The following is a 14,715-nucleotide window of genomic DNA, read 5'->3' on the forward strand; positions in this document are numbered from 1 at the left end:
GTTTTACATCGATTATTACAATATTGACGAAGTTATGGGTAGTTGAACGGAAGTCGTTTGGTGTTCGATGTATGAAAATCACAAAGTTTAAAGCGTTCTCCTGAAAAATGCCATTTTGAAAATCGGTGTACTCTATAACTCAAAAACTACTTAACCAATCGGTTTGAAATTTTGAACATAACTTTGAAATTTAATTGTACAGGTACTCACGTAAAGCTTTTTTAAATTGTTAATGTTAATATATATATTTTTTTAAATTAACTTAATTTTTGAGTCGAAAATCGGGGTTTTGACTTCCAATTTTGATAAAAACTCGGGAAAAATTTTTAAAAATAAAAACGTCTCTTAAGTACCTTGGGGCACTAATTCTTTAAGGAATGCAATACATTTATTTGATATCGGACGTTTTTGTGGACAGTTAGGATGTACACCGAAAACCAACTTTTATTTGTGGGGACTTAGGAGATTAGCAATATAGCGTAGGCCTGTAAATAATTTTTTAATACAAAAATTTAAAAAAAAAAAATGGTTCAAATGTTTTGTTAATTTATGGTATTTAAATCATTAAGCTAACTTTAGCCGTTTCGCCAAAACATTTTTTTGAACCGTGGGCAGTTTTGCACCGAATTAGCCTTACGCCCCTTAAGCTGTGTGCATTTGTTGCTAAACAAATAAAATACACAATATATAAGTTAATAATTTTTTTTTTACTTTTGGACACTTATATTTCACCAACATTCTCAATAAGAGATAAAAAATTAATTTTAGCTCTTGGAAAAAAATAATTTTATAAAAATTTTGTATGGGAGCTATAAGATATAGACATCCGATTTTAACCAAATTTGGTAAGAATGCATAAACCTGTTTCAAACATATTATCTGTGAAATTGGTTAAGATATTTTGAAAAACAAAAAAGTTTTTCATACTAAATGTTGATTTTTAACAGATTTTTCCTATGGCAGCTATATGATATAGACGTGCTACATGGCCAATTTTTTGGACATATACTTAAAACATTTTTCTTGATTTTTGGTATTAATTTCGTAACGATACATCAACTAGAACTATTTTTGGCCGCGTCTCCATACAAGCCCAACCACTGTGCGCTGGGGTTTGGGGGGCGGCGGTGTGTCCGCAACAATGTGTGCGGTAACTCCTCTTCCCCCCTAGAGTGGAGAGAGGGCCATAACGAAGGGATGGTCGGCTCCACCAAGGTAGTAACGGTTGGAGGGTGTGGGAGGAAGATGGTCCGTGGTTTATGACATAGTCGGAGGATGATGATCAGGATAAGGATCAATAATATTGTTGAATATATGTAGGATTTGAAACAGGCGGGTTTCCTTCGCGGCACACTCGAAGCGGTTTAAGCTATCTGGCAACGCGAGGTCAGGACGATATTGAAGTAATTCTCGATAGTTAGAATAAGCAGAATTAAGAAAATGGAAGATGCCATGTTTTGTCATCACTAGATCGTCGAGAGAGAAAAGAGGAGGTCGTGAAATAAGAGCTCGTGCAAACTAAAAGAAAAGAACATTGTAAAATTAATCTAAGCACTTATGTTTAAACCAAATCCCACAAATAAAATCATTGTATTGAATATTAAATTCCTACAATTTGGGGGCTCGTCCGGGAATTAACCCAAACATCAAGTGCCAGACAATTGGAGAGTGCTGAAGTGCGTTTTCACACACAACTACAGATGAACAAATTGCGAAGTGTGGTGAAATTGCAACTGAAACGAGGCAGTTTGTGAAACGAGGCAACGCTGGAGAGCAAGATTTTGAATGTGTGAGCGCATTTGAGACGAGCTAGAAGACACGCAAAGGAGACGCATGTGGATGTAGCGGCTGAAGTCCAGAGGCAGTGCGTCAATTATCGTCAGAGCGGCAGTCTGAGATCGGGTCGGTCACGGAGAACTGAAGTTTGCAAAGGCTGATCTGTGGAAGGCGTTGGGAGCAGCGTAAGGCAGAGGCGAGCGGAGCAAATCTGGAGCAGGCAGATCATCGTGGAAGAGCACAGGCGGACAAGCAGAGACAACGGAGGTGAATCTGGAGCAGGCAGATCATCGTGGAAGAGCACAGGCGGACAAGCAGAGACAACGGAGGTGAATCTGGAGCAGGCAGATCATCGTGGAAGAGCACAGGCGGACAAGCAGAGACAACGGAAGTGAATCTGGAGCAGGCAGATCATCGTGGAAGAGCACAGGCGGACAAGCAGAGACAACGGAGGTGAATCTGGAGCAGGCAGATCATCGCGGAAGGGCACAGGCGGACAAGCAGCGACAAGCACAAAAAGTGACGCTAACTGGAGCAAGCAGATTTGGCGGTCAAGCAGTTGGCAAGTAACTGGTGGAAGGCGAGACAGGCGGTCAAGCAGTCTCGAAAGCAGTGCACCGGAAGAGGTGCAAAACGTTAAGGCTAAGAAGATCTAATTGGAAGTGGCTGAGAAGCAGTGTTAAGCAGACTGTATGTATAAAATTTGAACAGAACTGAACGTAAGAACAACTGAAACGTAAGAAATTCTTAAAATCTTGAAAAAACATATTGTTATTGTTAAGCTAATATCAATTATTGTAAACATTTCAAAATGCAGCTCGAAGAAATAATGGTTATGAGATGCGAAGATTTGCGCGCGAAGCTAGGAGAGTTCAATTTAGTCACAACCGGTAGAAAGCGCGATTTACAGGATAGGCTTCTTGCTCACTTTAATATTCGTGATGAGGATGAAAACAGCGATTCAGAAATCGAATCTGTAGCTACCGCTCTCGATCGTACAATGCCGGAAATGCCGAAAAGCCGTTCTATGTTCACTCTTAAAGATGTAGAAGGCAGTGTTACAACTTTTGCAGGAACAGGTAGCCCAGATGTAGACCATTGGATTCAAGAGTTAGAAGAATGTGCTTTAACCGTTGAGTGGAATCAGCTTCAACTATTTATTTACTCTAAACAGTTGCTCAGTGGAGCTGCTAAATCGTTCATTCGCAGTCAGGTTAATATTCGCAATTGGGATTCTCTCAAAACAGCTTTGCGCAGGGAATTTGCAGTTAAAATATCGTCGGCTGAGGTGCATCGCAAGCTAGGTCAGCGGGTGCAAGCAAAAGGAGAAACTCTTCAGGAATATTTGTATGCGTTGATGGAAATTGCTAAGCCAGTCAATTTAGACGAAGAGAGTTTAATCGAATACTTCGTGAAGGGAGTGCCAGATGCGAAGGCAAACAAGATCATGTTATACCAGGCCAAAACTATAAGGGATCTGAAGGAGCAGATCGAAGTCTACAAGAAAGTTCGTGGCACTTATAAGGGATCATTCAAGAATGAGCAGCGTACAGCTGAGACGGAAGGATCAAAAGGTTTTGTCTCAAAACCTGAATTTGTGCGAAAATGCTTTAAGTGCGGAGATCCGTCCCACTTAAAAAAGGATTGCAAGAAGAAGGACAATTTCAATTGCTATCGTTGCGGACAGCCAGGTCATCGTGCTGCACAGTGCAAGGCCGAACTCGAGGTAAAGCAAGAGAGTAACACTAATGCTATTCACTTGGAGACCGCAGCCACGAAACCAAAAAGCGAGTTTACAGCTTCCGGCCTTGAACTAAAAGTTGTAAAGCATCCCGTTGTTCAATTTAAAGGACTCGTCGACACAGGTGCAGATCTATGCTTGATGCGCAGGAACATTTTCCTCAAGATAGGCAGCAAACTTCTCACTGGAAGAGAGAAATGCTTGACTGGAATAGGCGAGGGTCAGGTATTGACGTTTGGAAGTGTAATCCTACCAGTTGAAATAGACAACATCAAAATGGAAGTAGAGTTCCACGTAGTTCCGGAGGAAGACATGGGTTTTGACGCAATTTTGGGCAGAACCATTCTTGACATTGTGGACATGAAAGTTACTAAAGAAGGCACCGAGTTTTTGCGTCGAAACGCATCCAGAAGTATCGATGAAGAGCAGAGCAACATAGATACCGAGTTTTTACAAGAGTTTAGGGGCATGTGTGCAGAACAGGTGGCAGTTTCAGGTCAAGTTGATTTGTCGCATTTAGATCAATCTCAGGTGGTCGAGGTCAAGAATTTGATTGAGGAGTACGTAGCCGAACGCAATGTAGACGCACCAGTACAAATGAAAATCATTCTAAAGGACGAAATACCTGTTTATCAGCATCCACGGCGCTTACCTGCCTGCGACCAGAAAACAGTGGACGATCAAGTTAAGGAATGGCTTGGAGAGAAGATTATCCAACCGAGTACCTCGGAATATGCGTCGCCAGTAGTTTTGGTATCCAAGAAAAACGGAAAGAAGCGTCTATGTTGTGACTATCGGAAGCTAAACGAGAAGATTATAAGAGACAATTTCCCTATGGCTCATATGGAAACAGTTCTGGACAAGCTGCAAGGATCCAAAATATTCACCACTTTGGATCTAACCAATGGTTTCTTCCACGTTCCCATTGAACCAGGTTCTCGAAAGTATACCTCGTTTGTAACTCAGTCAGGACAGTTCGAATTCCTTTATGTTCCGTTTGGCATATCAAATTCGCCTGCGGTTTTCACCAGATTTATAATGGCAGTTCTAAGAGAACTCATTGCTACCAATGTTGTCGTTGTTTACATGGACGACGTAATTATTCCCAGCCAGGATATTAAAGAAGGACTTGCTAAGTTGAAAGATGTGTTAGAGGTCGCTTCTAGAAACGGTTTGCGTATCAACTGGAGTAAATGTCAAATACTGAGCAACAGAGTACAGTTTTTAGGCTACATCATTCAGAGTGGAACTATCACTCCAGGTCCTGAGAAAATACAAGCTGTGAAAGAATTTCCCGAACCGCGAGACAAGAAAGGTATACAGAGATTCCTAGGTCTGACGTCCTATTTTCGAAAATTCATTAACGGATACGCTTCCATTGCCAGGCCCTTGTCGGATTTGCTGAGAGGTGATTTTAAGTATGAATTCGGGGAGAAACAACGATTGGCGTTTGAAAAGCTGAAGACTGCTCTCATCAGTGAACCAGTCCTGAAGCTGTACAATCCAAATTTACAAACAGAAATTCACACAGATGCTTCTAAGCACGGTTTCGGCGCTGTTTTATTGCAGAAAGATCCAGAAGACAGTTCCTTTCACCCAGTTCAATACATGAGCTGCAAAACTTCACCATTTGAAGAAAAATACGATTCGTACGAGCTGGAGGTGTTGGCTATTATTGGAGCTCTAGTCAAGTGGCGTGTTTATGTTTTGGGCATAAAGTTCACAATTGTTACGGACTGTAACGCATTCAAGATGACAATGAACAAGAAGGAAGTTCCTCTTCGCGTCGCACGGTGGGCGTTGTATTTGCAGGATTTCAACTACAAGATTGAGCATCGTTCAGGGACGCAAATGAAACATGCTGATGCTCTGAGCCGAGCTTCGTGTTATTTCTTATCGGACTCTGCAACACATCGTCTAAAGGAAGCTCAAGTTAAAGATGAGTGGACTCAAGCAGTTAGGAGCCTTGTGGAAAAGGATGCCTACCAGGATTTCTACATTCAAAACGACGTTCTTTTCAAAGACCCAAATCGCGAACTACTTGTTGTACCTTCGGCCATGGAAAATGAAATAATCCAAAACGCACATAATCAAGGACATTTCTCAACCAAAAAGACACAGGATCTCATCGAAAAGTCTTACTTCATTCCCAAGTTAAAAGAGAAGGCAGAGCGAATAGTCGAAAGTTGCATCATATGCATAATCGTAAATGCCAAAGCAGGAAAAAGGGAAGGGTTTTTAACTCCCATTGACAAAGGTGAGCTACCATTTGTCACATACCACATCGATCACGTCGGGCCAATGGAGATGACGACCAAACGCTACAATCATATCCTTGTCGTAGTTGATGGCTTTTCAAAGTATGTGTGGCTCTACCCAACTCGTAGCACTGGTGTCGAAGAAATCTTAACTTGCCTGGAAAAACAAGCTGCACACTTTGGTAACCCGTTTCGCATAGTAAGCGACAGAGGCACAGCTTTTACCTCTCTAGCATTCAAGGAGTATTGCGAGTCGAACAACATTCAGCATTTGCTTATAGCAACCGGCGTACCGCGCGGAAATGGCCAAGTCGAAAGGATCCACAAGATCGTTGTACCAATGCTGGCAAAGCTGAGCTATGAAAGCCCGTTTGCATGGTATAAATACGTTGGAAGAGTTCAGCAGATTATCAATAGCACTGAGCCGAGAAGCACAAAGATCACGCCGTTCAAGCTTTTAACAGGAGTGGAGATGCGACTGACTGATTTCACCGAACTGAGAGATTTAATGCAGGAGCTCATAGTGAAAGAGCTGGATGAAGAAAGGGAGAAGTATCGTCAAACGGCAAGAGACAACATAAAGGCGGTACAGGAGGAAAACAAGAAATCGTTTGATTCAAAAAGAAAACAAGAACGAGTTTACAAAATCAATGACCTAGTGGCGATAAAGAGAACCCAGTACGGAGTCGGATTAAAGCTTAAGGGAAAATTCTTAGGGCCATACAAGATAGTTGCTGTAAAGGAGCATGGAAGATATGAGGTAGAACGCATTGGAGATACAGAGGGTCCGTTTAAAACATCAACAGTTTCTGAATTTATGAAGCCATGGTCAGGTCCATTCGAGGCGAATGAACAGTCAGGAGGGCCGAATGTAGGATTTGAAACAGGCGGGTTTCCTTCGCGGCACACTCGAAGCGGTTTAAGCTATCTGGCAACGCGAGGTCAGGACGATATTGAAGTAATTCTCGATAGTTAGAATAAGCAGAATTAAGAAAATGGAAGATGCCATGTTTTGTCATCACTAGATCGTCGAGAGAGAAAAGAGGAGGTCGTGAAATAAGAGCTCGTGCAAACTAAAAGAAAAGAACATTGTAAAATTAATCTAAGCACTTATGTTTAAACCAAATCCCACAAATAAAATCATTGTATTGAATATTAAATTCCTACATATATGGCCGTGAATTTGTAGTGTGTTATATTATCTATCTCGATGATTTTCCCGGCTGTCGAAAGGGCTTCTAAGTGTAATTTTTCCAAAGATAGTGTTTTGATGGTTTGATTTTTTACTATTTTGATGACTGGTGGGAGTACGAAGGTGAAATGGTCGTGTTCCACTAATTCTTTGTCGCTGTATTCTATTCCATTTATCCATGTGGTACAGTTCTTATAACGTATTATGAAGGAGTCATTTAAAAGTACTTCATCGTTGCAGGTTGATTTAAGGGTGGTGTTTTTTGCGTTGAAGATGAAAATAAATAAATTCTCTGGTTCGAATATGTTCATTTTGTGTCCTGTGTCTTTCAAGTCACATTTTGTCTCGTTTACGTTATTGACAATGTCCGCCAGACATTTGTTATTTTTAATCGTCGGGTCGGCGTGGGTTCTTTGACAGAAGAACTCTTGTTCTACCTTAAGACAGCTTTCGCGAAATTGATGCGATGTGTTGTTATTATGTGCCAAGAATTCGGGGGAAATGATGAAATGGGACTTATTTATGGGTAAGGGTATGACATGAGTGAACTTATAAATTTTTGAATTGAAGATTGGTATCTTAACGTTAAACAACAGCTTGTTATTAAAAGTGAAACAAGATGGTGTAAGTAAATTATAGATGTGTTCATCTAATTCTAGGGTGATATTTTGTGTGCTTAACATATTCCTTATAGTATTTATTTCTTGTTTGTTAAATAAAAATTTTGGGATTAAGCCCAATTTGCTGGCCAGTAGGCTCTCAGCTATATTGTTAATATGTTCTTTCAGGGTGTCAATATGAAAATTTATTCGATTGTTGTAGTGTAAAAATGTTTTCTGCGAGTATATTTTGTCCGTCGTTGTTGTCTAAATTACCCGAAATCGACTTGAGAATAGTCCCTAGGCCGTTAATTAAACCTCTTTTTGTTCTGGCGTGCGGAACTAGGGTCTCTATTCTGGCTTCTAGTTGCTGTAGTTTCCCTTTTATAATTCCTAGCGAAATGTCGAATGTTTTATATAGCCTAAGGGCTTTTAATGTGTTTTTTATTCCGATAAGGCATACTTTGAATTCTTGAACGTCTACGACATGGGTTAGGATTGTATAACTCTGTGTTATACGGGCGTCTACCAGATGAATGAAGGCGAGGGGTGACGGTCCGTTGAGTCTTTCTAAAGAGAAGGACTGCGTAGCGGAATGGGTAGTTCTGGAATGAAGTAGTTTATTCAGTGTTGTTATTTCTTCTGATTGTCTTTCTAATTTTCTGTTTGTGTAGTTTTTGCTGTCTAGTTGTTAGTAACGTAAATCCTTTGTCGGCCCTGACTTTGTGTAGAGAGAATCTAGGCGTCAACTTGTTCCTCCTGTTCTCTTTCCTAAAAATAACATCATCATTAGGTTCGACCTGGATTGGTGGTTCCCTATCTTCATTTAATTTGGTTAGCCTTTTTTCAGTCTGGTTACCCAACTGCTCTTGAATTTTGGGGTATAGTTCCTTCCTGAATTCATTCAGTTTTGCCAAGTAATCATGGTGATTGTCAAATTGTACTGTTTTTTCAAACATGTGGGTTCTGCCGTGGAAAAGCTCGAACGGTGTGTGAGCAGTGCTGGAGTGTATGGCATTATTGTACGTTGTCAATACTTCTGCAAATATCTCCGCGTGATCGGATTGGAGTTGAAGCTCCTTCCTGCGGTTATCAACTATTCTGTAGAGCTCCGTGAATGTTAAGTGGAGCCTTTCGACAGTTGCATTTCCCGTCGATTTTTGAAAAGAAGTGGTGTGAATTTCAATATTATATTGGGTCAGGAAATCGGTGAACAGATTTCCTGAGAATTCTGCACCTTGGTCGAAAACGATTTTCTTCGGTAGGCCGAAGGTTCTGAAAAATGTTGATAGTGCTGCTATTACTTTAATTGAATTCCTATTGGTTAATGGTTAATACGCTTGTGCGAATTTTGAGAATTTATCAATGACAGTCAAATTATTTGTATTGTTGATTACATAGATATCGATATGAATAATATCTAAGGGTCCTGTTGGTGCCGGTGGGGCTTGGAAAAAGGGTCTGTGAGGTTGCCTATCATATTTGAGTGTTAAGCAAATGTCACAGTCCTTAATTACTTGAGAGATAATCTCCTTCATGCGTGGGAAATAAATATCTCTTTTAAGATGGTTAAGAGTCTCGTCAATACCTCTGTGGTTACTGCTAAGATGGTATGACTGAACCCTTTGTTTTTGTTCTTGTGGATCGGGAAGGTCGGTTATAAGTGATGAGCAGCGACAAATAATGTACAGGTTGTTTCCTGTGAAGTAGTTGTTGTAGGCCTCTTCGATTATAACAAAGACGTTGTCCGGTGCCAGTATAGCATGGATTTTGTTTGGTTTTAGAATGGTCTGCAATATTTTCGAGATTGCGTCAAATGTATATTCCGGTTCTGAAAATAAACGCCTTATTTTGTGTGGAAAAGGGGTGCTTAATTGTACCGGTATTGAAGGGCCGATTTGGAAAATAGTTTGAATGTTAAAATAGTTTAGTGGCTTCTGAGCAATTGTTATTCTATTCGGGTCTTCGTTTACATTTAGATTGGGCCCTATCCTGCTGAGGGCGTCAGCGACGACATTTTGTAACCCTTTTTTATAGACCACCTCGTAGTCATAGGCGGCTAAGGTGGTTTTCCACCGAAGTAGCTTTGGGTTTTGGCCCTTAAGATTCTCTAGCCAGACCAACGGTCAGTCACTATTTTGAATCGGCGACCGAAAAGGCAGGGCCTAACGTGTCCCACAGACCATACAATTGCAAGCATTTCTTTCTCTATTGTAGAATATCTAACTTCGACGTCGGATAGTGTTCTGCTGGCAAATGAAATGGGCCTATCGTTGGTGTTTGGACCTTGAGACAGTACTGCGCCTATGGCGTAATTGCTCGCGTCCGTGGTTAGAGTGAAAGGTTTGGAGAAATCAGGATAGGCCAGAATGGGGTCGTTACACAATAGATTCTTGGAATAGGCTACTGCCTCTTTAAATTCTTCATCTATCACTATTGATTTTTTTCCTTTCAATTGTCTGGTTAAAGGCTTGGTTATTTTTGCGAAGTCTCTTATAAACTTCCTATAACCGAGTAAGCCTAGAAAGGACTTAATTTCCCTAACAGTTTTAGGGCAAGGGAAGTCTTCAATTGCTTGAATTTTATCGGGGTTAGGCTTTACCCCTTCTTGTGTGACGATGTGTCCTAAAAAGTCAATTTCTTTTCTTAGAAAATTGCATTGTGCGGGTTGTATTTTGAGGTTTGCTGTTTGTAATTTAGTGAATACGGCTTTAATATCTGTTATGTGGCTTTGTAGTGAAGGGGAAAATATAATAATATCATCGAGATATACGAGACAAGTTCTACCTATCAGATCTCCTAGGACGTTGTCCATAACACGCTGGAACGTCGCCGGTGCGTTTTTGAGTCCGAAAGGCATTCTCGTGAACTCGTAATGCCCGTTCTCGACGGTGAATGCTGTTTTGCTGGCATCGTGTGGATTCATTTCAATTTGATGGAAACCACTAGCCAGATCGATTGTTGTAAAGTATTTAGTCTTCCCTATACTGTCTAGTATATCCGCAATGTTGGGAATGGGATATCTGTCTGAGATAGTTTTTTCGTTTAATTTGCGGAAATCAATGACCAATCGCCATTTCTTCTGCCCTGACGAGTCGGTTTTCTTGGGAACGACCCATACAGGTGCGCTCCAAGGGGAGTGGCTGTTTTTTATAATGTTCTGTTGAAGCATTTTTGCAATTTGCTTACGGACTTCTTCTTTGTGTATGAAAGGATATCTATAGGATTTCGTGTGTCTGGGAGCGTCGTCCACTGTGGGAATCGAATGTTTGACGACGTTCGAAAACGTTAACTGTTTACAGAGTTTAAGTAAATTTTGTGTTTCCTCGTCATTTAAATGTTCTGTCCGAATGTCTAATTTGGTCTGTAAATCTGTGGGTTGTGGAATTTCCTCTGCGGCCATGCAGTATAAGTACTCGTAGTCTCGTGTATGAGTCATTTCAGCTTTTAGTGGTTCCTCTAGGAATAACGTTTGGTCATAATCCGATGTGTTGCAGACTTCGAAGTTTGCAAAGCCATTCGATGCAGTATACAGTCCCCCTGTGATTGATAAGTCTTTGTTTAGTGTTGTGGTCTCTCCCTCTATTATGTTTACAGGGAGTTGCAATCTAATCTTCGTATTCAGTGATATGGTATGTTCTGTGTCTACTGGGTTTAAGTGTGTTAGGATTGGTAAAGAAGTCTTTTCAACTTCTAGAACAGCATCCGCTATGTTTATTGTAGCATCTAGGTTACTTAAAAAGTCCATACCCAAGAGGCCGTTAAAATGGGGGTGAAAATCAAATAAGAAGAATCTTGGTTCTTTTGCTGAGTGGAATTGTTCAAAGATAACAGAGTCTGCATATTCCTGTATTTGAAATTTATTGAGGACTGTGAATGTCTATCGGAGTGTTTATTTTTTAGTGTAGTCTTTTGGAACTAGGGATGGTTTTATAAAAGAGTAAGTCGAACCAGTATCTATGAGGAATTTATGTGGATTGGTCGTAAGAAATTTTGAAGATAAAAGGACGTATGGTAAGGATTTCCCGTGGGATCTTTTATTCAAGAATCCGACTGGTTTTCCGAGGCTTCTTGTGAAAAATTTGCACCATCGTTGATGTTGCAGGAAGCCGAAGAGGTGCTATCATTTGATCTTGAATTACCCCGGAATGGGTTTTGGTTTCTAGAAGATGTACTGTCTTGTCGGTTTTGGGATGATTGCCGTGTTACGTTCTTATTAGTGTTATTATTGTCCGATTGTCTCTGATTCTGTTCGTGACGTTGGTAAGGTCGGTTACGTTCGCTTGAGTTTCCGCGGTGGCGGTGACTTTGTTGGTCAGAAGAGGTTTCACGTCGACTATTATTTTGTCGTTCGTAACGGTTATGGGTGTTACCGCTAGAGTTTTGATAGTAAAAATTTTGTTCCGTCTGTGCTAACTCATAAGCTTTCTCTAAAGATTCCGGTTTCCGGGATCTAATTATCGTTTTCAATTATCCGTTTAGGGCCACAATGAATGCATTGAGGCAAATGTCAGAGAATAGGGCGTGTTTTGCTGTAATATTCTGACCATCTCGGTCAGAGTCTTTCATCACTGAAACCAATTGGCCTCTCAATTTTGCTATTGCAAAAAATAGTTTGTTAATGGAAAGTCCGCTTGGTAGGGTTTGCATTTCTTGGATTAATATAGCTTCGGTCTTCTTGCAAGTATACAGTCGTTTAAGATTTGCCTTAATTTCGTCCCAGATAAGTGATGTATTACAGAGATTCAATGCCTCATGTGCCCTGCCCTTAACTCTATGTTGGATAGCCCTGAGGATCAATTGCCCGTACATAGACTGATCTACGGACCGAATGAGCAACAGTAATTCCTCAACACTAATAATGAAAGTTTCCAGGTTATCGTTAGGGCCTTCATAAGTGGGTAAATGTTGTATGAACGCTAGAATATCTTTAGGGTTTAGAGTTGTGTTGATGATGGTCAATGAGTTACTAACTGTACGGCTGATTGAGCCCGATGCATTACCAGAGTCTAAAGGATTCATGTTTGGATTAGAAGGTTGTTTTATTTGGTGGTGCTGTTCTTCCTCAACGTCTACTAGGTCTGCTGAACTTCTCAAACCTAATCTTCTACTAGCTGCGTTAACCTTTTTTAACATTTAGTACTTTCCTTATGTTAACTTAAATGTCTGGTTGTAATAGTATGTTTATCTCTTATAATTAATATGATTAGTATCAATATGTGTAGATGTTACTTGTGTGTTTTCTCGTTGAATTAATTAGTAGATATCCTATCCCTGTGTCGTTTCTCTAGTGTTGACTGTAATGTACATATATACATAGAGTTAGTGATTTGTCTAAATTCGGTAATAATAATTGAGTATAGGCAAGTGAACATATGGCGACCAATGGAAGAGGTTTATATATTTGTTCGTTTTCTTTTATATTTTTTTTTTTTGTATGACGTAAGCGTTTGAATCCGATTTCCTGCCAGTGTACAATTGGGAATATTTGTTTGTTTTACCCCACATCGAGCGAAAACTGCCGATGCAGCGGTTTCAATTCGAGTGCAGAAAGAGAAAACCAAATTGTATATTGCAGCTACGTGATCCCGGTGCCCTATCAGCGTTTGATGAGCACATATTCGGTCACAAATTTTAAGAATTGTAAAATCTCGTAGTTGCGTATATAAGTTATGATTTAAATATCTTCCCCGCACAGTCCCTCGCTGCAGTCAGTTGGCTCCAGGGGAGGGGATGATGGTTCAGCCTTGGCTAGCTGTATTCCGGCCGAGCTGGGCGGTTGCCGCTGGCTCTATTATATGTTCCAAATTAGGAAGATTATGTTGGGAGTCACCGACTCCGTTATTAACGGCCCTTAAGGCACATTAACCAATTTCAATGAATAAAGAATAAGTTACGGCCAATGCCGGAGTTTCAATCTTCAAGCTAGTGCTTTATTGAATTTCTGAATTAAAACTAAAGACAAAGGAATTTACATAAGTCAACGTCCGGCCGGCAAGCCGACCGCTCGTGCAGCAAAGTGCTGACACTAGCAAAACCGACATAACTCACCATACCGTGCACCAATGGGAATCGGGTACGGCCCCTAAAGGTGTTTACGCTGATTTTGCATTTAAATACTAGGGTGATTCAATAATCACCCAAGGTTAGTACCGACTTATGATTACTCCTTAATAGTGTTAACAATTCCCTCCTTAGGAATATGACCGTCCTCGGTCATCTGGAATTTATCGACTACTTGCTGGATCTCCCGTGCGTCTCGTCTCCTCCTCAGCATCATGATGAGTAGGAAGGAGCAGCTGATGAGAAGGCTGACTCCCACGCCGACCGCGAACCAGATGTCGGTAGTTCCCGCTGACTTCACTTCCTCCTTAAGCCCTTGGAATACCTCCAAGTTTTGGTTGTTAAGTCTTTGGAGAAGTGGCATGCTTAGCGTGGGGTCGTGGCCGATGATGTTAATTAATGGGGATGCCGCCATGCCCGGGGTCTTTCTTATAGCTTCACGTTGGTTTGAGTACTTGGTGCCATTGATGAAAGCCACTCGCTCGAACGTGATGAGATGTGAGCCGTTGGTAGCTATTTCAGGGCCGTCATCAGTGCTGATTTTAGCTGGGCACTCGTTGATTATTATTACTCCGTCGTCTACTAACGTGATGGCGCTTAGGTGGCTGGCTTGCGTCTCGCATAGGGCGGTACTCCCCGCGTGTAGGCCTCGAGCACAATTGTCATGGGTCGCCAGCTTGCAAAATGATGCGTAAGTTGTTGGTACGCAATCGGTGACCGCTAAGACGTCGTTATTGCATTCGGCTACCGTGTTCTCCTTCAATTGCAGGATGGTATGTTGGTGTGATACGGGGAAGATCGTGACCTTTTTACAAGTTGTTTTAATCTTAGTGTATGCGATTAGCACATGGATTATACTATCGGACTGAAGGACTCTAATGTTAGACGCCTCTAGTAAGCTAAAGATTGGGACTTCTGTGGGGTGATCAACAAATACAGACTTCGAATCATTCTGGTTAAAAATTGCTGAGTTTATAATGTTGGCATTTGCAGGTGTGACTGTAAGCATTACATTTTGAATCTCGGTTATTAGTATTCTATTTCTGGCCAAAAGTACCTCGTACAGATGAGAAGTGTCAACTATAT

At 41.0% G+C, this 14,715-nt stretch overlaps 1 protein-coding gene across 1 annotated transcript in view; it reads left to right on the forward strand.

The window, feature by feature from the left end:
* The window catches only part of LOC138929106 (uncharacterized), a 160,371-nt gene that overhangs the window by 75,279 nt on the left and 70,377 nt on the right, over window positions 1–14,715 (forward strand). The window lies entirely within an intron of this gene.

This window comes from Drosophila kikkawai, chromosome 2L, assembly GCF_030179895.1.
Source record: "Drosophila kikkawai strain 14028-0561.14 chromosome 2L, DkikHiC1v2, whole genome shotgun sequence".
NCBI classification, from domain to species: Eukaryota; Metazoa; Arthropoda; class Insecta; order Diptera; family Drosophilidae; genus Drosophila; species Drosophila kikkawai.